This window comes from Pseudophryne corroboree, chromosome 2 (genome assembly GCF_028390025.1).
Source record: "Pseudophryne corroboree isolate aPseCor3 chromosome 2, aPseCor3.hap2, whole genome shotgun sequence".
Taxonomy (NCBI): Eukaryota; Metazoa; Chordata; class Amphibia; order Anura; family Myobatrachidae; genus Pseudophryne; species Pseudophryne corroboree.
This window is the reverse complement of record NC_086445.1, coordinates 789,178,604-789,204,816: the sequence shown is the minus strand read 5'-3', so window position 1 is coordinate 789,204,816 and position 26,213 is coordinate 789,178,604. Positions and strand designations below refer to the sequence as shown.

At 45.5% G+C, this 26,213-nt stretch overlaps 1 long non-coding RNA gene across 2 annotated transcripts in view; it reads right to left on the bottom strand.

Moving 5' to 3' along the window:
- Nucleotides 1-907: 907 nt before the first annotated feature.
- LOC135051244 (uncharacterized) overlaps nt 908-26,213 on the bottom strand; it is an 84,364-nt gene continuing 59,058 nt past the window's right edge. For both annotated transcript variants that reach the window (XR_010242127.1, XR_010242126.1), the window contains exons 2-3: nt 9,023-9,145; nt 908-1,101 (exon numbers count right to left, since the gene is read on the bottom strand). This is a non-coding gene — a long non-coding RNA (uncharacterized LOC135051244). The remainder of the gene's footprint in view (nt 1,102-9,022; nt 9,146-26,213) is intronic.

Below are 26,213 nucleotides of genomic sequence, written 5' to 3'. Positions count from 1 at the left end.
GTTAGATCGGGCGCTAATAAAGTATATTAAAAAACACCTGATGAAGAATATATATCTCTTGTAATAGCAGCTCCTAACTGGCAACTGGGTGCCTTATTCAAAGATATATGGTTTAATGTTCAATAAAAAACATTAAAGGAGCGCTGGTATCAGATAAAAAAGCATTTAATAGTAAATATGGTGGAAAATACCACTTTAGGTGATTATTAGAAATTTAAAAACAAAAAAGTGCAGATACATATACATATATAGGTATAGTTCACATTCACAGTAGATGAATTAGCTAAAAACGGCTTATACGCCAGTTAAATAGTTGCAATGTAGATTGATCTAGTCAAATAGGAGGCCATTTGTTGCCACTTACTATACTATAATAATGATACAGCTGTAACTTAGGGATGACTTATGTACTGTACGCTTTGTGTCTGACTTAAATCATAGTTCAGATACTGAGGGCAGCTTTCTTGGTAATATGGAGTGTCCCAGATACTGTATCTCATCTGTCCTGCTAGATCGGAAAAGGGACAAAACATAGACAGTTGCATTTAAGTTTAACTATAAATCTAGAGATAACATTTACTTTGGCTTACTCCAGACGAGGTTTCAATGTGAATATTCTAATGTGTTCATCAGAAACAGACGCATTGTTCTGAATTCAGCTCATACAGGTCAATATCGCAAGGATTTGTGTTTTGCAATACAGAGTAAAGACAAGTGAAATGATACAATCTTTTCACTTTGTGCACAATGTTGAAGTAATGGAACTACAGAAAACAATATAGGAGCTACTCGATGGCATATAATATGTTCTTGAAAACAAATGACAATGTTCTGTGGAACAAAGGTATTCAACACTCTTTTTGAAGAACTTTATTTCAGAGCTTAAAACCACATTTCTAAATCTTGTTACAATCTTTCATTAATGCAGTTCGCCATTGTCATATATTGGATTCAATACACATCTATTCAGTTCCAAGGACTTACATAATAAGTGAAGGTGGTGAAAAGCATGAAGTTCAATCTTTTTATTCGTAGTAAAGACAGGTGGGCACATTTACCATGCAGCACTTCTCAAAGCTTTCGTTTTAGCATTTTCTGTTGCTGGATTAAAAAAAATATTGAATACAGAACACATTTGTTTAAAAAAAAAAATGTTATCACAACTTTACCATATATGGGATGACGGTCGCCATCATCATCATCAGCACATACGTGTATCATTAGAACACTGCTTGGGTATCTGCAAATCTGTCTATACCCTACATTTTTAGTATTTAATGCAATTCGTGTCATCAATCTCTGGGGCCTCTCTTTTCACTTGAGAAGTGGTCAGCATGCAGGAGATTGTCACACCTTTTAGGGGACAATCAGTGAGAAACGTCAAGCATGCTTCTAGCTAGGACCATAATTAGGGGAGTGCGAGGGCCCATGCACCCTGCATCTCCTACTGCCGACAACTCCCCCTCCTCCCCCTTGATGTGATGTCATGCCATAATGTGTTTGGAAGGATGGTCTGGCACAGGTAGGCACAGAGCCCTACCCCTGTGCTGCCCCTGACCTTTATACCAAAAGAGTAAAAATATGTAACATACACATGTCATTTTTAAAATAAACTACTTGAAATAAAGGCACCACAAAATCTCCTACCCATGTGTGAACTGATCAAAGTAGGAGACCCCTTCACTGGCAGCCAATCACAAGCAGTTCCTTACACTGACAATTTGTGATTGGCTAGCAGCTATGGGAAGCCCTGGGTGCTGCATTGTTTTATGTGTGCTCTGTTTCCCCAGTGTCCAACACTAGAGAGCACTGTGCTACCATGTCAATAAAAAACAACAATAGTGATTGTAGTGAACTAGTGATTCAGCCCCTTACATTGTGCCCTGAGATGATCAGTCTGGGAATGCTTTTCACTGTGACAACTCCATGTTTGTATGTCCCCATTTTTAGTGTAAATCAGTTTAAGCCGCACGATGGTGGGAGAGAGATCCGATGCTATGTCCTAGAACACAGGTCGGGTCACTACTGCAGCTGGAGGAGTCTGCTTGTAATAGACGCCTCCTGCTGCATTACCATACTAAGCTATCGCTGCTGCTTCCAAGGAAGCAGCAGCGATAGCAACTCCAACCACATCTGAACGAGCCTTAATGAGTGGTAAAGGATTTTTGTTTCCATGGACCCTTACACAAATTTTTGAGGACATGAATTTTCTTGAAATACCACAGAGAACCAAGAATTTCTTCCTAAGCCATCAAACTATATATATATATATATATATATGTACTAGTCGGCTAGCTTCTACAGTGTATATATATATATATATATATATATATATATATGTACTAGTCGGCTAGCTTCTACAGTGGTGATTTCCTGATGGGCCTCATGCAGATTTGGACATACTGTAAATGTAATTTGAAGGTTTTTGCCCCACAAAATGCTTTTTTTTATTTTTCATAATGTGCATGCACAGTCTGCATGTATACTGATTGCTCCTCGCTAGGCTTAGAGAGGTGGAATGGTGGAGTAAAGGTGTGGGCTAATGAAGTGTGGGAACCCTGAAGATTTCACTACCAGAAATAGGCGTTGCCAGCCAGAGCTGATGTCTTTATAGCAGGTAACCCACATCATGACATCAGTGGTGTATCAGAGGGGAGTGAAAATTGAAACGTAGGCATTGCAGGTCCCATACCTCACACACACACACACACACACACACACACACACACACACACACACACACACACACACACACACACACACACACACACACACACACACACACACTTCAGTCACCATATGTTCCACATTCCCCCACAATCCCAGCTCTATGTTCCATACTGCTCCCCCAGCCCCTTATACCTACATTCCTAAGTTTCATATTGTTCACCACACACCCATCTCTGAGTTCCATACTGTCTTTCACATCCTGTATTGGACAGAGGAGAATGATCATCCCCCCCATGGCTATGCCATTATGTGATGTTCCCCTGCCATATCGGCCTTAACCCAGGATAGCCCTATGCTGATAGCATTAAGACTATTCCCAACGGGTATGGGTCGTTGGGTCGACACAACTTAGGTCGACAGTCATTAGGTTGACAGGGTCACTAGATCGACATGGTCATTAGGTCGACATGTACTAGGTCGACAGGTCAAAAGGTCGACATGAGTATTTTTTTTACTTTTTTGGGTGTCTTTTTCTTCGTAAAGTGGCCATGAACCCCAATTAGTGCACCATGTCCAAAGCATGGCTTCGCTCGCCATGCTTTGGGCAAGGTGCCTCGCTCCGCTACCGCTGTGCTCGGCACAGGTTACCGTTTTTCAATCGTAGTCCACGTGGATCGTAAAGTATGAAAAAGTCCAATTTTTTTTTTAAAAATGCGAAAAATGCATGTCGGCCTTTTGAACTGTTGACCTAGTACATGTCGACCTAATGATTATGTCGACCTAGTGACCCTGTCGACCTAATGCATGTAGACCAATAGTGGTCAACTTAATGACTGTTGACCTAAGTGGTGTTGACCTAATGACCGTATCCCATTCCCAACACCTCTGTGTAGTGAGTGTTTGATAATTAGTTTTAAAAATAATTAACAATAATATTATTCCCTGGTTAATTACAGGTCCCAGCAATGCTAAAGGGTTGGATATGTTGACAGAGGAACCAAAAGTGCCAGCATGCCTGCACTGGTATCCTAGGCACATAGGGACCTGTAGTGCACCAAGCAGAAATGATTAAAAAAAGTCACACACTTGCACAATTTTTAAACTTGATAGTGGAAATACACATTTCTCCACACATACCATCTTTCTCTCATGTATTGGTTATTGAAGTATAGGGCATACAGTTGGGTGCCCTTCCTGCCATGATCCTCGTCTTGGACAAAAAAAGCGTAAAAAAAAACCTGTATAGGTCAATGAATGCATGACGCATATTACTTAAAAGTGCAATGACACTTCTAGTTATACAATTGGCGGGGGGGTTTGAAGTCAGACCATAGGAAGTGCCCACTTTAAATGCCCTGTACAGCTACACAAATAGCGCCGCATATACTGTAGTGAATCGTTCTATTTCTGCTTGAGACCCTTTTCTGCAGTGGTTCTCAAACTGTGTGCTTTGGCACCCTGGGGTGCCTCGGGACACTTGCAGGGGAGGCTTGGTTTGGTTGCCCAGGACCAATTCAAATTAATTATGGTCAATGTAACAGGCAAAACCAGTCCTGGTGGCTTCCAGTCATAAAATGGGATACGGTCGTTAGGTCGACCACTGAAGGTCGACAATGTAATTAGGTCGACATGTATTAAGTTGACATGGCCATTAGTTCGACATGTACTAGGTCGAGAGGTCAACATGAGGTTTTAAAAAAATTTTACATTTTTTTGGATTTTTCATATTTAACGATCCACGTGGACTACGATTGGAATGGTAATCTTGCCCGAAGCATGGCGAGCAAAGCAAGCCATGCGAGGGGATACTGTGCACTAATTTGGGTTCCACGTCACTTTACGGAGAAAACGACACCAAAAACTGTCAAAAACCTCGTCGACCTTTTGACCTGTCGACCTAGTACATGTCGAGCTAATGACCATGTCAACCTATTGTCCCTGTCGACCTAATGCATGTCGACCTTCCATGGTCGACCTAATGACTGTTGACCTAAGTTGTGTCTATCCAACGACCCATGCCCCATAAAATATGTGGACAAACAGAAGTGAATCCTGTCCCTCACCACATAACTGAACCTAAAGATGACATATAAACACAATTTACTTAATATGATCTTTCTTTCTAAATTTCTCAATAAGACACATTGGGCCTAGGGGTGCCGTGAAAAGAATTCTGATACTCTAGGGTGCCATGATTCAAAAAAGTTTGGGAACCACTGCGTATACTGTATGAGTGTTTAAAGGTTCAGTCCCTTTAGACAGTCTATGCTTGTTTTGGTTGTCCCAAAAAGAACTCTATCCGTCTTGCAATCAATAAGTCATACTGTATTCTTTACAATACAATATTAAAATTTGAATGACATTTTGAAGATATACAGCACACATGACCTGTTTTAGTTATAATCATCTGTCTTTAGGTTGCAGCTTATCTGTGTTGCTGGAATCTTTAAAGCATGAACACTTTCTGTATTATCTGTGACCTGTCACTGGCTTGCTTTGCATACATTTTCATTTTTCAGCATCAGGAGTTTCTTTTCTCTCGGGTAGTCTATACTTCTGGGACTCTGTTGATCTCTGAGTTACTGTTTGAGTTCCCTGACAATAACCTTTTTCCCTTTTCTCAGAATCTGTATTTTTTTTACACTTTGAGCTCTAAATGTTCAGACTGACTATGTTTGCTTTGTGTCCAGAAGAAGTTAAAAAAATAATAATCTGATTTTCACTATTTCTGTATTTGCATTAATGTATTTTAAAAATCATACATCTGTTGATCACTATCTGTTTAACTGAATTGTATCATTTATTGCCTCAACGCTAGTCTCATCAAGATATATAATGCTTTATATAATGCTGTAGGATTGGGTAATATCTGCCTGACATTCACCCAGTTTTTCAGATTTGGAGCTGATGCAGGTCGCAACAATCACTTACCTGCATACTATATGGCCACAAAACAATTCTATGTCTGCACATGCAGACGTGCTCACATCTTGACAAGGATGTAATGAAGTCCGAGTTCGGTGGCCATGTGGAATGTCGGCCAAACTCTGTCATTTTTTTTAACCACTTGCCTGGCATGGTCGCATCAGATGTGACCACACCAGGCAGTGCTTTATCTGACCTGGTCGCACAGGATGCGACCAATCAGATAAACTGTGTTAGCAGTGGCAGGGAAGGGAAACTTCCCTCCGCTGCTGCTGTCAGAGACCGTAAGGTCCCTCTGCCTCCCTGCACCCTCCCTCTGTGTCGGGTTCACTACGATCTGCCGGCGGCCGGCCTCCCGGCGACCAGCATACCGGCGCCGGGAGGCCGGCCGCCGGCTTACCGACAGTGTGGTGAGCGCAAATGAGCCCCTTGCGGGCTCGCTGCGCTCGCCATGCTACGCTCGCCACGCTACGCGCGCCACACTATTTTATTCTCCCTCCAGGGGGGTCGTGGACCCCCACGAGGGAGAATAAGTGTCGGTATGCCGGCTGTCGGGCTCCCGGCGCCGGTATGCTGGTCGCCGGGAGCCCGACCGCCGGCATACTGAAGACCACCCCTCTGTGTCTGCCGTGCTGACGATCAGTGCTGATCGGTCAGCATGGCAGGATCCCCAACCCCCAGCGGCTGCAGACAATAGTAAACAAAACTGTACACCCCCTGACCCCCCCCCCATCGTGTGTACCTGACAGCTGTCCGTGCTTTAAAAACTAAACTCGTGGCGGTCGCGATGTTACTGATCTTCCGATGGTTGCGATGTCCCCCAATCGATATTTCGATTTTTGAAGAAGAAAAAAACTTTTTATTTTTTTTTAACTAAAATCATTTTGGACAGGGTTAAATTCATGTTCTGTACCTAATTCACTCATAAAAAACCCAGAAAATTTCAGAGAGCGGTTTTTGGGGAAAATATTCGTCAGTTAAGTGGTCAAAGGGACAATCATGTACATAGCTAAACCATGCTTTGTACATGATTGCCTCTTTAAAAAAAAGTCTGAGTTCGGCCAGCATTCTGCACGACCGCCAAACTCTGACTTTTACATCCCGCCCCTTGCATTTTCTCCTCCTTATGATTGGATACATGGTATGGAGAAGAAAAGAGGCAGATTAATGTAGACTGAGCATTACTGGCTTATTTTCTTTTGTAGAATCAAGATCTAGGACAGACAATGATGTTTCCCCAGCCCAGTCTCAGGGAGCATGCTGTTCTTCAGATTTGAGTAGAACCGCATTAGAGAAGGGGTAATAGTGGGGCATACACACAGAGCAGCAGCTTCTTCCTGCTGCAGCTCCATGTTTAGTGACGTGACTTCAGAGGGATCATCCTGATTGATGGATGTCAGCATTGAGGGCTCATTTAGATGCGGTCACAAATCGGCTATTGAATGCACATTGGTCAATATTTTCTTATGGCGCATGCGTATGAGCCACAGTGCACACAAGCAGTGAGTGAATTGCGACTGCGCTAGCACCTAGGAATTAATTGCAAAGTGAGTGACAGAAAGACATCATTTGGGGGTGGGAACGGGAAGAGGTCGGGAAAATGCAGGTGTGTCATGGCCATTCAGACGCCGTTTTGTGCGCGTGCATAGGTTAGCAGTTGTGATCTGTCTATTAGATAGGAAGAACCAGACACCCAATTGACTTTTCAAACAATTGAATTCCCCCCTATGTGTCTATGTCTATGTGTGATCATCCCATTATATGTGTGTGGCTATATACTCGTAAAAGCCTGCCTGTGTATATGTGTATCTCTTTATATGTGACCCTCCTTGTATACAGAATGTGTATCCTTATGTGTAAAATCCTGCGTGTATATGTGTGTGTCCACATATGTAACAATGCCTGTACGGATGTATCCTTGTAGATTATTGCAGCTACATTGTCCCACTTAAAACAATGGGAGTAGAAGCGTGCATCCCCACCACCACCACCAGCTGCCGAGTGACTTATTTCCTGGTAGTGGGAGCATAGCTTTCTGCTACACAGCTGGAGAGCCTATGTCAGCTCCCCCACATGCACCTTATGCTGTGCCGCTATTTTAGCCAGCAATGCGTTCGCATCGCAGGCAAAGAGGAAAATGGACACATCTGTACTGTACATGTGTGTCTCTCTATGTGACCCTCCTTGCATATGTGCGTGTCCATTTATGTAACACTGCATGTATATATGCGTGTGTCTCATACGTAACCCTGTATATATGTGTGTCTCTATGTAACCCTGCCAGCATGTATGTGTGTGTGTCTATAAATGTAACCCTGTCTGTATATATGTGTGTACAGTGTCGGACTGGGGAATGAAGGGCCCACCGGGGGAATACAGTGGTAAGGGCCCATGTTTAGGGATGTGGCCAGTATGCAGAGGGGGTGTGGCCTGCCACCACAGAGGTTTAGCTAACCATTAACAAGTACACAGTCTGGTCCCCTTGATAAATGCATGTTAATGTACTAGATTATTAACAGCAATGCACTGTAGAAAATACACCTTAGTCCTGTGCAGTATAAGGTAGCATATGCATAATGTATAATTTAAGTGCACAGTCTGGAACCTGTTTCCTAAAAGAGGTGGCATCCCAGGCAATGGGGCCCACCGGGGGTTTCCCCTGTAACCCTGTGGGCCATTCCAACCCTGTGTGTGTATGTGTATTAATACATTTCTGTCTTGCTGATACTGTGATGATGACTAAGATCCTCCAGTACGATCAAAACGTTGATCTCTCTGATGTAACTTCTATTAAGGTGAAGTAAACACACAATTTGCTGGTGAGTGTCTCTCAGTTTCAGAAGTGAAGCAGCGGGGGGCTTCCGGGAGTGCAGAGAACCGGGAGAGCAGGCGTGAGATGTCGCAGCCGGGAACCGTACACCGCCAGACTTATGAAGACTCGAGGCGTGGACATGCGCCCATTGTGTGAAGCCGAGACAGATCCAGCTAGTGAGCGGAACAACTGGAGAGGTTCAGAGTCAGTACACAGAGACTATTTGTGTTGTGGACTGCAAGCGTGAACAAAAGAATAATTTCAGTAATGGTGCGCAATAAAAGTCCCCCAGAATGCAGCCAACAGTGTGTACCAGAGTAAGCATCCAAGTTACTTAAAAAATACCATATAGAAAGAAATAGATACACACACTCCAGCGCTAGGAGGAATAACACATTCAACCCTGTGCTATGCAGATTTTCACACTGCAAATACCACCAACAAAAATCAATTAAAAGGTGAAACTTAACGTCTGGGAGTTGAAATCTGAGCCAGCAGGCTATTCTCAATTCGTAGAATTCCACAATGTTACATGAAAAGAACCAAAAAAAAAAAAAACATAATAGTGCAGACTGTCAATACAAGATTATGTGTTTATTCCAGATATCCACTTACAAACGAAGGGTTAATATCAGCTTGATGGTAATCACACAATGGCAATGCAGCATACACCAGGTGTATTGGTCCAGATGGTGACGGTCAACCTTTCATATAGACTCCATGGTAAAATAATGAATACTATAAAAAAGAAATGCAGATAGTGCAAGTATGTAAAAATAAACAGTAGTTTAATACAGATATGCACTTACAAACAAATATATGAAACACAGCATAATGGATCCCCCACTGGCAAACAGCACAGGTACTGTAGCTCCTGATGTCCAAGATGTTCCAAGGAATCGACCAGAACCCACTTCCGGATTGTGAGTACGGCAGGACACCCACGAGTTTAGCCAAATAGGGAAATCTTACAAAGACACGCTAAACGCATTTCAGACCAATGTCCTTCCTCAGTAGCGTAGCTTCAGCTCTCTAAACTGTCCTTATACCCTCCCCTCCAAATATGAGCAGTCACATGTGTCTCCATTCGCCGCTGATCGGCACCATTTGTAGACTGCTCATGCGCACCAAGACCGGAATCGGAAGTCCATAGCAATTTGCGTTCCATTTTACCGGAAGTGATCACCTTGCGCTCCAAAGTCAATTTTACATGCTGTGTTCACTAGAAACGGTTCCACTACGGCACTTCTCAGGATTTAATGTTCAAGTTGTCACATAGATACAATATAATATTGATTAATATGCATCTTTAGTTTTAATTGCTCATTCCCTTGATTTTTGAGGTATTTTATCTATCCCGCTTTTCCAGCACTTTATATTTTTTGTGTTTTAATTGTTTTTAATATTGTTGTTATGTATTAGATAAACTGTGCCTTACAATCTCCGTTATTTAACTCCTGTATCTATGTGACACCTGTGACTGCTCATATTTGGAGGATATAAGGACAGTTTAGAGAGCTGAAGCCACGCTACTGAGGAAGGACATTGGTCTGAAACGCGTCTAATGTGTCTTTGTAAGGTTTCCCTATTTGGCTAAACTCGTGGGTGTGCTGCCGTACTCACAATCCGGAAGTGGGTTCTAGTCGATACCTAATGGAACAGGTAACCAACATTTCAAGGCCCAATCAACGTTTTCATCAGGGTGAAACATTGGCAATAAACCAGGATGCACTCCTACAAGCAATCATTACCTGATGGCGTATTCTGTGAGGCCACGCCCCCTGTGATACCACACCCTATATCTGGGAGCACACGTGCTTTAGGTGCATGTAAATATAACTATTACCGTTACCCTTTCATGGTGCCCCCCTCTTTCATTTTCTTCTGGCTCCACCCCTGGTTACCAGGATAGAGAGAATCTGTAAGACGAGCTTGAGAGAGACATTGAGTTGCCTTAAGGAGTAAAGATGGAGGAGTCTATTTACTAAGCCTTGGATGGTGATATAGCGGATGGAGATAAAGTACCAGCCAATCAACTGCCATGTCACAGGGTGAGCTTGAAAAATGACAGATAGGAGCCGGTTGGCTGGTACTTTATCTCCATCCAAGGCTTAGTAAATAGACCCCTTGTCCAAGGAATATTGAGTTGCTTTAAGGAGTAAAGGAAGAAAAGTATAACCACTGTGCTAGTATAATCTTATAAAGACTTTTATTTATAAAAAGATCTTTAGTAACTCTTCAGTAAGACTTTAATAAGAAATCCATCTGTTTGGTGTTTTTATGTGCTTTCCAACTATGAAGACTCAGGAGACCTGCGCTTTCCTCAGAACAATTTATTAAGACAATACAAACAAGGAAATAAAAATAAAAAAACATAAAAATACACATATAATAAATTATAATGTAAAATATATTTTGTGCCTGTTTATAATAATTCTGCTTTGTCCCCTTTAAATGATCCTGCAGTAATGGAGCCGTCAATATTATAAGAAATACAGATTGCAATTAAGTTGGCGAAGTCCTGTATATGGCTGTTTAATACAGAAATAGTTTTATGAATCCAGTTGGCTGGCGTCCCGGCTTTCTAGTAGCTTTTGTAAATAAACCCACTTAGGTATTGTATACTCACAACTGAGCTGATGGGTAGTGCGGATATCCTATGCAATTGCAACAAGCTCCTTTTGGATGTAAAGGAGAGCAGCTGGTATACACAGCCAGATGCTGGGTACTATCTCCTGGTTGACTCACAAGTGCAACACCAGGTATAGCTGGAAGCCACTGGATCCCAAAGCGCGTGGGTCACTAAATGAATGGCGATGGACCGGACTGGTCAGATCTCATATGCTGACGAAAATAATAGGTCATCCCACGTGCTGGCTGGAGACTGCAAAGCTGTTACAGCATCTGGACTCCTGAAGCGTGCTATCTGCGGTTAGATCTTTAGAATAGCATCCAAAGTATGGATGGCAATTTGTGATGTGCGGATCACTCGGGGATAGCAGTTAAACCGTCAACACAGTTCATCCCATAGAATACTGGGACTTTCTGGAGTAAAGTCTGAGTTACTTGTTCAATAATTACTACAGGGGAAGCGGCATTGTTAGAGATCCTAAGATACCTTTGCTAATTACATTCTTTTTGCATACTGAACACAATGACATTTTTACGATAAAACCCAGGATTGATATTGCTTATATGTGCCATTACCTCACTGCAATACTGTGACACTTGTAGGATCTTCATCCCTTGTGCAACAATAGTGACACCATACTCCCCATTGCAACATTGGCACTGTCGGATCTAAGAGCTCCAATGTAAAATTGCCAGTGAAGACTAAGACATTCTTATAAGGGATAGCTAGAAAAGTAGTAATTTCTATATAAACATTATTCTTAATCACTTTCTTCATTGTTCTCATTATTATCTTCTTTTTCTTGTAATATATCTGTGATTTAAATTGATATAAAATTATTGATGTTCAATGTATTGTGAGCTGTAGTCAAATGTTATTTTCTTGTCTTCTACATAGTGCTTAAAGCATCTGAAATTCTCTAAAAATTTCATATTTTTAAAATACCTAAAGTTTCTGGGGGCCTGGGGCTACTCTGACGCCATGCTATTACATTCAAATTTCCATACCCCTACCTCTAAATCCCACCTTGAGCACTGCTTTTATATATATATATATATATATATATATATATATATATACATACATGCCTACTACTAATAGATAAAAATGGATGAAGTTCCAGAATGCAAGCTGCCTGTCAGTAAGTGAAACAACACTCAGGCATAAAAGTATTTTTTGTGCTTTCATACAAGCAGTCATTTGCAAACTAAATCCAGCTCAAAATGCACTAAACACTTCTCAATGTTTAGATTAGATGTAGTTTATGCAAAGTGAGAGTGTTAAAGATAGCATAATGTTGATAACGTCCCCATTCCGAACACTGAATGCCTATTTGATACCAAAAAAGCTCTTGTTTGCTCCACTGTCAAAGATTCAGCAGGAGCAAAGTCTCTAATTGGGACTAATCAGCAGTATAATTTCTCCATTCCTCCCGGCGTCCGTCTCCACTTGGCCTGACTGTCCGTCCTGCAGCATCTGATTCAACCTACTGCCTGTCTCCCTGACGAAGACCCATACGGGTCGATACGCGTGGGAGAACACTACCTGACATTCAGTGTGTAATTTATTACCACTTTTACAAATTCAACAAACAATCTGACACATAGCCCAGTTCAAGTTTTGACAGACAGCGGCCCCGGAGGCGAGGAGGAACAAGGACCGGAGGACAAGAATCACGTGACCGCAAGCCTATCAACCAGGAAGTAGGTTGAATCAGAAGCTGCAGGACGGACAGTCAGGCCAAGTGGAGACGGACGCCGGGAAACAACACAGGAGACGCAGGTAAGCAGCTCTGTTTAGGGGGAAGGACGTAGCGGAGAGTCCCATTCGGGTCTCGAAGTGAACGTCACTTTCCCCGTAGAGACAGGACCGCTTCCCATCGATTTGGTCGGCGGACAGCGTCTGTAAGTACAGGCGCTTTCCGTGACTCCAGACATAGGGAACGAGCGGCCAGTCCGGAGCAAGCAGACACCGATCTCCTTGTGGTTGTTTTTTTCCCCCCGTGCATCCACTAGGGGTACCCTTTTCACTGCAGTGCACTGCTGAAACCCATCATCCTCTGTAAAGTTACCATCATTGCATCAACTTCTTGCAAACACACTTTTGAATCAAGGCATCTCCTTCATTTCAAGCTTCTAGTTGTATGCGAATCTGGGACTCTATTGTCAGTTTACAGGACTAGTTACACCAGGGGTGGGGAACCTTTTTTCTACCGAGGGCCATTGGATATTTATAAAATCCTTCGGGGGCCATACAAGTCTGCCCCCGCGCGTGCCAAAAAAATGGGTGTGGCCAGTTAAAATGGGACGTGATACACATATGCCCCCAATAGTGCAGTGCCAGATCCACAATTGCCCCCACAGTGCCAGGTATACAAATGCCCCCACAGGGCCAGGTATACAAATGCCCCCACAGTGCCAGGTACACAAATGCCCCCACAGTGCCAGGTATACAAATGCCCCTCACAGTGCCAGGTATAGAGATGTCCCCACAGTGCCAGGTATACAGATGTCCCCACAGTGCCAGGTATACAGATGCCCCCACAGTGCCAGGTATACAAATGCCCCTCACAGTGCCAGGTATACAGATGCCCCCACAGTGCCAGGTATACAAATGCCCCCACAGTGCCAGGTATACAAATGCCCCTCACAGTGCCAGGTATACAGATGCCCCCACAGTGCCAGGTATAGACTATAGAGATGCCCCCACAGTGCCAGGTATACAGATGCCCCCACAGTGCCAGGTATACAAATGACCCTCACAGTGCCAGGTATACAGATGCCCCCACAGTGCCAGGTATACAGATGCCCCCCGTGCCCCCCCGTGCCCCCCCCCGTGCTGCTTACCGCTCCTTTCGGCGGGACACAGAGGAGAGCGCGGCTATGTTGGGCGGCGGCGTGTAAGACTTGAAACCAGCCGCCGGTTTGAGAGCCAATCAGAGCTCGCGGACCGGCAGCCGCGGCTCCTGATTGGCTGCCGGTCCTCGAGCTCTGATTGGCTCACGAACCGGCGGCTGGTTTCAAGTCCTACACGCCACCGCTGCCGCCCAACAACAGCCGCGCTCTCTTCCGTGTGATGACAGCTGAGACACGCTGCCTCTGGACTGTGCGGCGGCGTGTCTCACTGAGAGGAGCGGGTGGGCCGGACCAAACGGCCCGCGGGCCGGAGGTTCCCCACCCCTGAGTTACACCATTACCACCATAGTGCATTTAGGAGGTGGGACGCCACGCTCCACTGCACCAGACTTTTGATGCTTATATATATATATATATATATACACATACTTTTCCGTATATTTTCTACCCCCCCCCCCTCTTTTTTTCTGTTTCTTCCCCCCCCCCTGGAAATCATAATGTGTTTACACTTCCCGTTTTTTTGAGTGTGCATATATATAAAATTAAAGAACCTAAGGTGGATTGTTAATACAATAAAAGTTTAGACTTTTACTTTACACGTTTAATTGACGCATATTTTCAGGCGCAGTTGCAAGACCCTATTTCTGTATTTACTCTATTTCTTGAGGTTTGTGGGTTTAAGCCTCCCTTGCAAACTTGCTGCCACAGCTTATACCTGTAGGAGCAGAGCGCAGGATACAACAGTCTTTTCCAATACATGCCAGGTAATTCATTAAAAAACATTTAAAGTCATGGACCTGGCTTATTGACCCTTAGGGGTCTATTCAATGCCTGTCGGATTCTCTCCGACGGAGAGGATCCGACAGTCCAGTATTCAATTTGCGGGCAATTCCGACAGTTCAATCTGACTTTTTTCAAAGTCGGATTGACATTGTCGAAAAACGGGCAAAAAAACAGCTGGAATCGCTTGCAAATCCGACAAAACATGTGGATCCGCAGCTAAACCGCCAATCCACGTGTTTTCCGACAAGTCAGATTTTTAAAAAAGTTGGAAAAAAAGTTGACTTTTTTTAAAAATCCCACAGTAATTGAATAGACCCCTTAGTCTAAATGGAAATACAGCTAAACAAATTTCTTGCATATGGCTTCTTAATTAATAAATTATACTGTATTGCACAAATTGGATCAGAACAATCATAATTGCTATGAAGTATCATACACCAGTCCAGCATGTATCAATTGTTAATAACAAACTTGCATTGGTAATTTCATGTACATGGAAAACTCTCAATCATTGTTGAATATCTCACAATATACGCTCATTCAATATAATTATTTTAGTAAAAAAAAGCAGGCAGAATATGTCTATACTAATCCTAGAACTGGACTTTCATTCTTAAAAAGCTACGTGCTAACTTTTTTTGAGATCGATTACATATAAGTATTGGATGCTATTCGAGGATCTACTGGTTTTGACTGACAATTTCACTGGAACAGTTATTATACTTTTGATATGTAGATGCATTGGAATAAGTCTGGGGACCATACAGCATTGTGGCAGGGAGTGGGAAGTCGCACAAAGGGCCTGATTCAAAGATGGACGCAATTGCAGAGCCACACACAAGCGGCTTTGCTGTTCCATCCATCAAAATGCGAAAGCTGCAGACCCTGCCTCGTATCACCATCGTGACCAATGCTTGCATGTTTGGGCAGACTGCATAAGCTGAGGCTTACTCAACCTGGCTGGTTCCTGGTAGCTTGCGAGGCCGGGAAATTTGCTTGCAGCCACCTAGACCCTGGCCTCATCCCTTCCTCCAGAAAATGGGAGCAACACGCCCCTGTTTCCAGGAACGCTGGTCAGGAACGCCGTAGCTTGTCAATCAAGCTGTAGCTGGGAGACATTGCGAGCAAACTCACAGATGCAGGGCTACACATGCGCAGTCTTGCCACCATCGGAGATGTGCGCTAACGATTGTGTTAGCATACAACTCTGAATCAGGCCTAAAGTTGGAGCGCTAAACTGGCAGCTAAAACTCCACCTAATGAATTTGCAAATATTGGTGTCACCTCTGGCTTTTTGCAACGTATTTAATCATTAAGCCATACAATTATTGTTAAAGCTTTCTAATTTTTTGTACCATACATCTACTTTCTAATACTGCATGTCAATGTAAACACCATAGAATACAGTAACCAGGCCCAGTGCTACCATTAGGCAGCTTTAGACAGCTGCCTAACGGTTACAGCTACTGGAGTCCACAACAAAAAATATAGACGTCTCTTTCGGTACCAGCAAGCCTCCAGATCTCCAGCAGACCCCAACATTGCACTCTCACCAGTCAGTGCCATAGACTGGAGTCGGCAACAATATGGTTGCCTCTTCTCTCTCCTGCAAGTCTTCTCCTTCTCTCCAGGTGCTGCCAACCTGTCACCAGAGGTTAAAGTAAGCCAGAACAGGGCGGAACTGCGTTCCGTCAGTACCACTTGGAGACGGAACGTAGTTCTGCCTCCTCCGGCTCACCTAACCCGATGTTTGGCCGGCGCTGCAGGGAGATGCCGGGTGGCCGCTGAGATTGTCTTACCAGCGGGCGCCCGGCTCTCTCTCCACAGCGGCAGCCGGAGGCAGAAGCTCAGTAGTGAGCTTCGGCTTCCGGCGCTGTCATTGTGCGCTATGGGAGAGACGTCATGATGTCTCTCCCATAGTGCCGAGGATCGGATGCCCAGAAGACTGCAGCAGTCGGACACGGAGCGGGGCTTGGTGAGTATGGTGTGTTTTGTTTGTTTGTTTTCTTTGTGTAGCGGCGCATCTACTGGGGGGCATCTACTGTGGGCAAACTACTTGGAGGAATTACTACTGAGGGGCATCTACTGGGGGAAAACTACTGGGGGGCATTACTACTGAGGGGCACCTACTGGGGGCAGGGGAGTCAGAACATTTGTAGGTGGAGGGCAAGATAGATCCTCATTTTGGCGCCCCTTGGGAGGAGGTGGCGATACTATGGGGATGAAAAGGAGGCAGCACCACGGTGGGGAGGAGGCCGCATCATGTAGATGGAGGCTGGGAGTCCCACCGATGGAGGTGCTGCGATGGGGAAAGGAGGAGCCTGGGACTGCAGCATTGCGCCGGCAAGCACCATTGTGTAGGTGAGGCTGGCCCCCGGGAACAGGCAGGGACGGCAACAGAAATATTGGGGCCCAGTACACAGATATCTCCTGGCCCCCTTCCCCACCTCGACCCCATACATCCCCATCCACTGCCACTACAATTTCCCTTAGGGTAGCAGGAGAGACAGGGGAGTGAGAGAGAAACAAAGAGGGTGTTGGCGAGAGAGAGAGAGAGGAGCAAGAGAGAGAGTGTCAGGGAGAGAGGTGCAAGAGGAGAGAGAGTGTTAGGGAGAGCGAGCATACGGGCACGCAGGGGGGTTCTGAGTACCTAAAAGCCCCCCTGGCCACCGATCATGGCATGTAGGGGGACTCCTCTCAGGCTGATCTCCTGTGGTGGAGCTTGAGAGGTGAGAGCCTGGAGCATGGTAGTAGCACAGTCTTCCGTATCTTCACTCCCTGCCACAGCACTGACTTCAGAGTAGCAAGGTGATGTGTCCATGGCAGGGGCGGGTGGGCGCCAGTATTTAATAATGAATTAAGCTCTCCTTGACCAGCATGAGTGCAGGGACTGTGGCGGGGGAAGGGGGGAAGTGAGGAATGATCATGGTGCCAGCCTGTGTGCTGTCTATGTGGTGGGGTGGTGGTTGTGGTGCCTGTGTGCTATCAGTCCCTGGAGGGGAGGGGGGGGGGGGTCTTGCTGCCTGTCTATGGAGGCCATATTATTATTATTTTTTACATATATTTTATATATATATACTGTAATATACTTTATATATATATATATATATATATATATATACAGTATGCACTGAAATTTGCATTACACCACACAGTATGAGCCAAAATTCACATTATAGGACACAGTATGAGCCGAAATTCACATTATACCACACAGTATGAGCCGAAATTCACATTATAGCACACGGTATGAGCAGAAATTTATATTATAGCACACAGAATGAGATGAAATTCACATTATACCACACAGTATGAGTCAAAATTCACATTACAGCACACAGTATGAGCCGAAATTCACATTATACCACACGGTATGAGCCGAAATTCACATTATAGCACATGGTATGAGCAGAAATTTACATTATAGTACACAGAATGAGCCGGAATTCACATTATCCCACACGGTATGAGCCAAAATTTACATTATAGCACATGGTATGACCCAAAATTCACATTATAGCACACGGTAAGAGCCGAAATTCACATTACAACACACGGTAAGAGCCAAAATTCACATTATGCCACACGGAATGAGACACAATTCAGGGAGAGTGACAGCAGGGACGTAGGTACAGGGAGAGGGGGGTGTAGTATGGTATGCCGGCGGCTGGGCTCCCAGCGGCCAGCATACCAGAGCCGGAATCCCGACTGCCGGCATACTGACAGTTTCAGTTTGGCGAACGCAAATGGCTTCTGACTATTTGGGTAATGATGACTGGATGTTTTGGTCTCTAACGGTCATTTACTGACCGAAGTCGACAGACGGATAAGTGAGATCTTCATCTTGCTATCATTATGTTTCAAGCTGGATATGCAGGCACAGTGATTGCCATGTTGTTTGTTCATATAACTTTTGAGGATATTTGAAACTGAGCCACCTGTATGATATTTCTTGGAGTGCCCTGCCTGGGTGAAAATAAAAACGTGAAGGTTATTATCTTTTGGATATGAGATGATTGAGTGCCCTTTTTAAATATCTCTTTTTTGCTCTGGACCGAATGGAACAGAATTAAGGGAGCACCTGTGTCAATTTTATGGGAGTGTGCAAATGTCTTTGGAATATATATATATATATATATATATTTTTTTTTTTTTTTAATATGACATACATATATGGATCCCCCCACCCCTTACAAATCCTGTATTTACCATTGGAGATGGAGAGAGAGAGAGAGAGGGAGTGAGAGCGGGCGGGAGAGACTCATACCTGACACAACCCAGTCCTAGTCACAGGTCTGTAATGAAGGGAAGGCAGGCACTTCTCGGCATTATGCCCCGCCCCCTTATCACCTGCGAATCGTGGCACTGCTCTGGGGCCGTGAGCAGGCCCTGGTAAGGGGAGGGGGTGAAAGGGCGGCGTGCAGCCCCATTGAACTGGGTCTGGGAGGGGGAGGGTCTGCACATAGCCGCATCCATTAATGCCGCTGCTTCTCAGTTCCTGCACAGAGGTTGTGATGTGCTGTCTTTCAGCTGACCGCACATCGCTCCTCCTGTATATCGGCGGCGGCGCCGCCTCTCCTATTTTGGGGGGGGCGAGCTGCCCCCTTGCCACCCCAGATCCAACGCCTCTGACTGGGGGTAAACTACTGGGGGCATTACTACTGGGGGGCATCTACTGGGGGCAAACTACTGGGGGGCATTACTACTGAGGGGCATCTACTGGGGCAAACTACTGGGGGCATTACTACTGGGGGGCATCTACTGGGGGACATTACTACTGGGGGGCATCTACTGGGGGGAAAACTACTGGGGGACATTACTACTGGGGGGGCATCTACTGGGGGCAAACTACTGGGCGACATTACTACTGGGGGCATCTACTGGTGGCAAACTACTGGGGGCATTATTACTGGGGCAAACTACAAGGGGCGAACTACAAGGGGGATAACTACTGGGGGCTAACTACTGGGGCAAACTACAGGAGGGCATTACTACTGGGGGCATAACTACAGGGGCATTACTACTGGAGGTGTAACTACAGGGGCATTACTACTTGGGGACATTACTACTGGGGGGGCTAAACTACAGGGGCTAAACTACTGGGGCATTACTACTTGGGGGCATTACTACTTGGAGGCATTACTACTGGGGGCATTACTGCTGGGGGCTAAACTACAAGGGGGCATAACTACAGGGACATTACTACAGGGGGGCATTACTACTGGGGGCATTACTACTGGGGGCTAAACTACAAGGGGGCATAACTACAGGGGCTAAACTACAAGGGGGCAAACTACAAGGGGGCATTACTACCGGTGGCTAAACTACAAGGGGCAAACTACTGGGGCTAAACTACTGGGGGCATTACCACTGGGAGGCTAAACTAAAGGGGGGGGGGTAAACTACTGGGGTCATAACTGCAGGGGCATTACCACTGGGGGCATAACTACTGGGGCTAAACGACTGGGTGCATTACTACAGGCAACATTACTACTGGGAGCAATACTACACAGGGGCATTTACCGTTAAGTGCATTACTACTGGGGTACTACTAATCAGGGCATTGTAAAGGGGGCACTTCATAAGGGGCATCACTCCTGGGGACATAAGGGACACTACTATTGCGGGCATTGCATAAGGGGCACCATTACTATGGGCTCTATATAAGGGGCACTACCACTGTGGGCACTACCAGAACAGTGGACATTGCATAAGGAGCACTACTACTGTGGGCATTGTATAAGGGGCGCTACTGCTGTGGGCATTATGTGTATTATGGGGTGCTACTACTGTGGGCATTATTACTATTGTGTGACCACGCCCCTTTCTTTTTGAGACCATGCCCCTGTTTTTGCAGCAATACCTTTATTACATGGGCGCCGTGGGGAGGGGGGTGAGTTCCACCACCTCTCTAGGACCACTTTAAGCACTGCCTGTCACTCACAGCTCTGCCCCATAGGCAACAAGAGGAGCTGCTTCTGCTGAATGAAGCTGAGTAGGGTGGTATTCATGTGACCGGCGGTCGGGTGACCGACAGTCACATGACCTCCTCCACCATGCCGAGCGCTCACTATCCCGATGGTCGGCATGCCGACCAACAGGGACTATTTCCACTCGTGGGTGTCCACGACACCCATAGAGTGGGAATAGAACCCGTGGCGACCGCAGGTCGCCACCGAGCCCGCAGAGTGGCGAGCGCAGCGAGCCCGCAAGGGGCTTGCTGCACTCGCCCCTCCACTATGCCTGTTTGATGTATTTGTTGTGACCATTACACGTTTGGCTTTTTTTCAAAATCCCGGAGTGCCGCCTGGTTCTTTTGCAGTACGGACAGGAGCAGTAATCCTAACCAGAGAACCATACCTTTTATATCTCTACAAAGGAGGGCACCTGGGTGGCTGAATGTATGGACAGTGAGTGTCGTTCATCTTTAACCAATATATATAAATATAGATATATATAAATATAGAAAGGCAGCAGTACTCAGAATTGTTTTCAATGGCCCTCATTCCGAGTTGTTCGCTCGCTAATTTTCATCGCATCGCAGTGAAATTCCGCTTAGCACGCATGCGCAATATTCGCACTGCGACTGCGCCAAGTAATTTAACAATGAAGATAGTATTTTTACTCACGGCTTTTTCTTCGCTCCGGCGATCGTAGTGTGATTGACAGGAAATGGGTGTTACTGGGCGGAAACACGGCGTTTTATGGGCGTGTGGATAAAAACGCTACCGTTTCCGGAAAAAACGCAGGAGTGGCCGGAGAAACGGGGGAGTGTCTGAGCGAACGCTGGGTGTGTTTGTGACGTCAAACCAGGAACGACAAGCACTGAACTGATCGCAGATGCCGAGTAAGTCTGAAGCTACTCTGAAACTGCTAAGTAGTTTGTTATCGCAATATTGCGAATACATCGGTCGCAATTTTAAGAAGCTAAGATTCACTCCCAGTAGGCGGCGGCTTAGCGTGTGTAACTCTGCTAAAATCGCCTTGCGAGCGATCAACTCGGAATGAGGGCCAATATTCAAATTGTATTCATTTGTATTAATGCCGACGTTTCGGCATTCGGACCTTTGTGGCGCTTGAGCCCTTAAATGTTCGCATACTTTTGTAATATTTTGTAATGTTTTAATACAATTTTGAATAATGAAAAAGTTATCTGTGTGCCGCTGCCTTTCTACATTTGTACTACATCACTTCCACGGGGCACCGAAGTCTATATTTATGCTGGTGGGTGGAGTGCCAGATATATTTATATATAAATAATTTGTGAGACACACAGCATTATTACACAAACACAGACACACACATCATAGACACACACATCATACATACTTACAAACACACACACACACACACACATACATACATACATACATACCATACATACATGCATACACAGCATTCATTACACATACTGTAGCATACTTACATTACAAATTGCAGCTTGTCCTTTGATAAGTGCACCAGCCACGGCACCCCCGCGATCAGAGCTGCCGGACACTTCCTGCCGGCTGTCTCCATCTGCACCAGCCACGGCACCCTGCGATCAGAGCTGCCGGCTGTCTCCATCTGCACCAGCCGTGGCACCCTGTGATCAGAGTTGCCGGCGGTCTCCATCTGCACCAGCCGCGGCACCTCGCGATCAGAGCTGCCAGACACTTGATGCTGGCAGCTCTAAAAAAGCTTTTTGGTCCATCAGGGGGGGTTTCTGGGTACCCAGAAACCCCCTTACGTGCGCCACTGCTGGGTCGGGTTGATATCGCGGGCGGGGGCAAAGCTGACATCGGGGGGTGATTGCGGAGGCGACGCTGGGAGATCTTGCGCTGACTCTCCCTATTCAATGAACGGGTCCTGGGTCGCATCGACCCGGCAACCCGTTCACACTGCACCTGACTTGGTATTTAACCTGGGAATTAGTGCTGGCAGGGGGGGGGGGTGTGTGTGTGTGTGTGTGTGTGTGTGTGTGTGTGTGTAACGACTGTTTGGCATATTATATATGTGGCATGATGATTATTGCCTTTCAGTCCAAGGGTGGCAGTATTTCTGAAACAGAGCAATTTGTAAACTGTTACCGTGTCGCTGTGGTGAAGGTGTATCGTGACTGGACAAATGGCACCATTGTGAATAACCGAGGTGAAAACTGCGGAGCACCACGTGCCACTGATGTGAGAAGTATGTGTCTAAAATGACTGTTCAGCCCGTCTAGTTGCTGTCAATGCTGCACAAGGCAATTACTCTGGCTATTAGCTGGTGGTCATAATAATATGACTCGACCGTAAATTTGTGGCACAGATGAGTGTTATATTATGGATTGGGGTATAAGGTACATTATGATTTTGGCACTCTGCTGTGTGATACTGTATATTCTATATAGTATATTAGGAATTTGGGACACTGCTGTGTGGAATATTATAAATTGGAGACACTAACGTGTGGCATATTATGGATTAGAGGGAACAGGGGAGGTGGGTAAAATGTTGCTTAGGGTGCCTGAAAACCTTGCCCCGGCCCTGACAGTAACACTAAGACTGATCTCAACCATGCCTACATACAGGGTTATGTTGAATTATAATATTTATTTAAATAATGTTGGAGGTGAAAGTTATGTTTGAAATTTAATATATTGGGTAATTAGTAAAAAGAGACTCCGACACTGAGACGTGATTTGGGAAATGTGGAATGCATCCAGTTTCCTCTGTCACATGATCCTTAGAGGAGTTCTCGAGAGGATTCCATTAAAATAAGTATCTTACCATTTAAAACGCATTTTATTCTTACAAAAAGCAAAACAATAAAATGAAAGCATAAACTGTAGTCTGGTTGTATTTTGCAACATCTTTATTTAAAATGCAATGGAGCCAATCCTTTACTGGTCATATTTTTAAAGTGCACTTGTCATTCTTATCACAAGCAATGTACTGTATTTAAAACATTCTGGGATTCATTGAAAGTTAGGAGTAATTCCATCTGGAATTTCTACCTTGGCAAACCCATGATTCTCCGTAGTAAGAGGCAGGGGCAGAACTCTGGGAGGCAATGGAGTCAGCTGTCGTCGGGCTCCTGCCCTGGAGGGGGCACCACTCTTCAGGGATACCATCACCATCAGTGGGGGACTGGAGTCCCAGCAGGCAGCCGCAGCCATGGAGAGATAGAGCTGCCAGCATACCTGAGCAGTGTAGGCTGTCTTACTCTTCTGTGTAACTCCGCCTCCTCCCCCAGCAAATAATGCAGTCTCCTGGTCCTGGCCAGTGGCTGTTGCTGTGCAGGAGGATGGGGGTGTCCGAGGGTGGCTTCTGGGTCCTAAGCCTCCTGTGTGTGTTCTGCTGCCACCTGTCCCTCCCCAGACCCCTCTCTCTGTCAGCGCCCATCACAGACACCCAGAATCCGAGGTACAGGCTGGGTGTTACGGTGTGCATGTGTGGCACAGGCTGGGTTTTGTTGGGTGTAAGGCATAGGCTGCATTGGCGTATCTATAATGGGTGCAGTGTGTGCGAGGCACACGGGCCCCGGAGTCCAGGGGGGCCCACCCCGCACACACTGCACCCATTTGTTTAATACTTACCTCTCTGGAGTCCCCCGTCGGAGCCATCCCTTCTCGGCAGCACAATAGAGTCTGACCACTGAGGGAACAAACTCTATTGTGCCTGCTGAAAACTCCAGAAAGATGGTACGGCGGCCATTTTTCCGGAGTTTTGCGCATGCGCATTAGAGTCTGTGCTCAGACTCTATTGCCGCTGCGGAGAAGGATGGCGCCGCCAGGGGACTCCAGAGATGTAGGTATTAAACCCTGTGCATCGTTAAGAGAGGAGGGGGCACCTGATGCAGAAGGCTGCACATGGGCATCCTCCTCTCTTAAAACGTCCCTGATAGGCTGTGTGTTGCTGTGTGTGTGTTTGGTTGGGGCACAGGGTTGGTGTCACTGTGTCTGTGTTTGAGGCACAGGCTGCAAGTTACTGTGTGCATTTATCTTTCTCTCTCTCTCTCTATCTATCTATATATCTAAACACACACACACACACACACACACACACACACACACACACACACACACACACACACATATACTTTTGGGGGGGAGGAGGGCATCGGCATTTATCTTGCCTCCGGCCGACTGGGACAAACTTACGCCACTGGTAAGAGGGGCAAGTGTAAAATGTGTTTATGCCTGAAGTTTGAAAGGGCAATGCTTTTACTAGCAAATTTGGTTAGTAAAAGCATTGCCCTTTTAAATTTTAAACAAACCCAATTAGAAGTGTAGGGTGCTTCATAAAAAAACCTTTAACCTAGGGTGGGGGTGCATCTTAGCTCAACTCTAAATTGTACTGTAATAAAGCTACAGTACCTGTATTTATGTTCCACATGCAAACACCGAGGGCCAAATGTAATAGAGTGAGAGTTTCAGAAAGTGAGAGATTTGGTAAGGTTTTGCTGGTTTTTTTTAAAGTGGCAATCATTTACACAGCAAGATCAACCTGGTTTTGCAGTGTAAATGATTGCCAGTTTAAAAAAACCTGAAAAACCTTACCAAATCTCTCACTTTCTGAAACTCTCACTCTATTACATTTGGCCCCCAGTATTTAGCTGTCAGGGCCATCTTAATGGGATCGGTATGGGATCCTGGCATACGGTAAGCCGGCTGTCACTATACCGACAGCGGCATCCCATCTGCCAAAATGCCAGCAGCAGGGCGATCGCATTAAAGCCCCTTATGGGTCGTGGACACCCAAAGAGGGAGAAAGACCTACCTTGCCGGTTTACAGAGGTGGCATTCTACCCCTGTTAGGATTTAGGCGTCGGTATTGTGACCGCCGGGATCCCGACGGGCAGTATTTTAAACGTATACCATCTTATCATATAACTGGGTAGCTGCACAGGGACCGACAATTCTAATTGTCTCCAAGCTCCAGACTGTTCACTCCTATTATACACTTTTACGGTCTTAGTTACCTGGTGGGGCAGAACTACAGATGAATATGGGTGCTTCTTTCACTTCTACAGAAACTACATAAAAATTCACCCTCCTATCAATCAAAGTGGGCAGCAGGGCCAGGCTGGCCATCTGGCACTACTGGCAAATGCCAGAATGGCCGATGACCAGATCGTCAATTCTGGCCGTCCGCATATCTGCTTAAGCTGCACTGCCTCCTGGCATTGTGCTCAGTGGGTGGAGCTTCTGAAATGAGAGCATTAACATAGTGCAGGGTTTGCCTTAGGATTAGTGTGTCACCCTGGAAAAAATGTGTGCCCCTTTACTTTGCCCCTTTACTTTGTAAACAGTGGTTGCTAACCTGGGAGCGTGATTGCTGGCACAGCGGGAGTTAACCAGAGACGGTCACGTGTCCTGTTGTGTGAGGTGGCCACATCCGAATGGTGGAAGCAGGAAGAGCAAGTAGAGCCTTGTGTGAAGAATACCACTAGGCATTTGCCAAGCTTTCCTATGCCTAGGGCCGGCTCTTAGGGTTAAAGTAGAGGACTGGGGAGGGTAAAAATACTTACCCCCTCCTTTGTTGGGATCTTCAATGTCGGGATACCATACCTG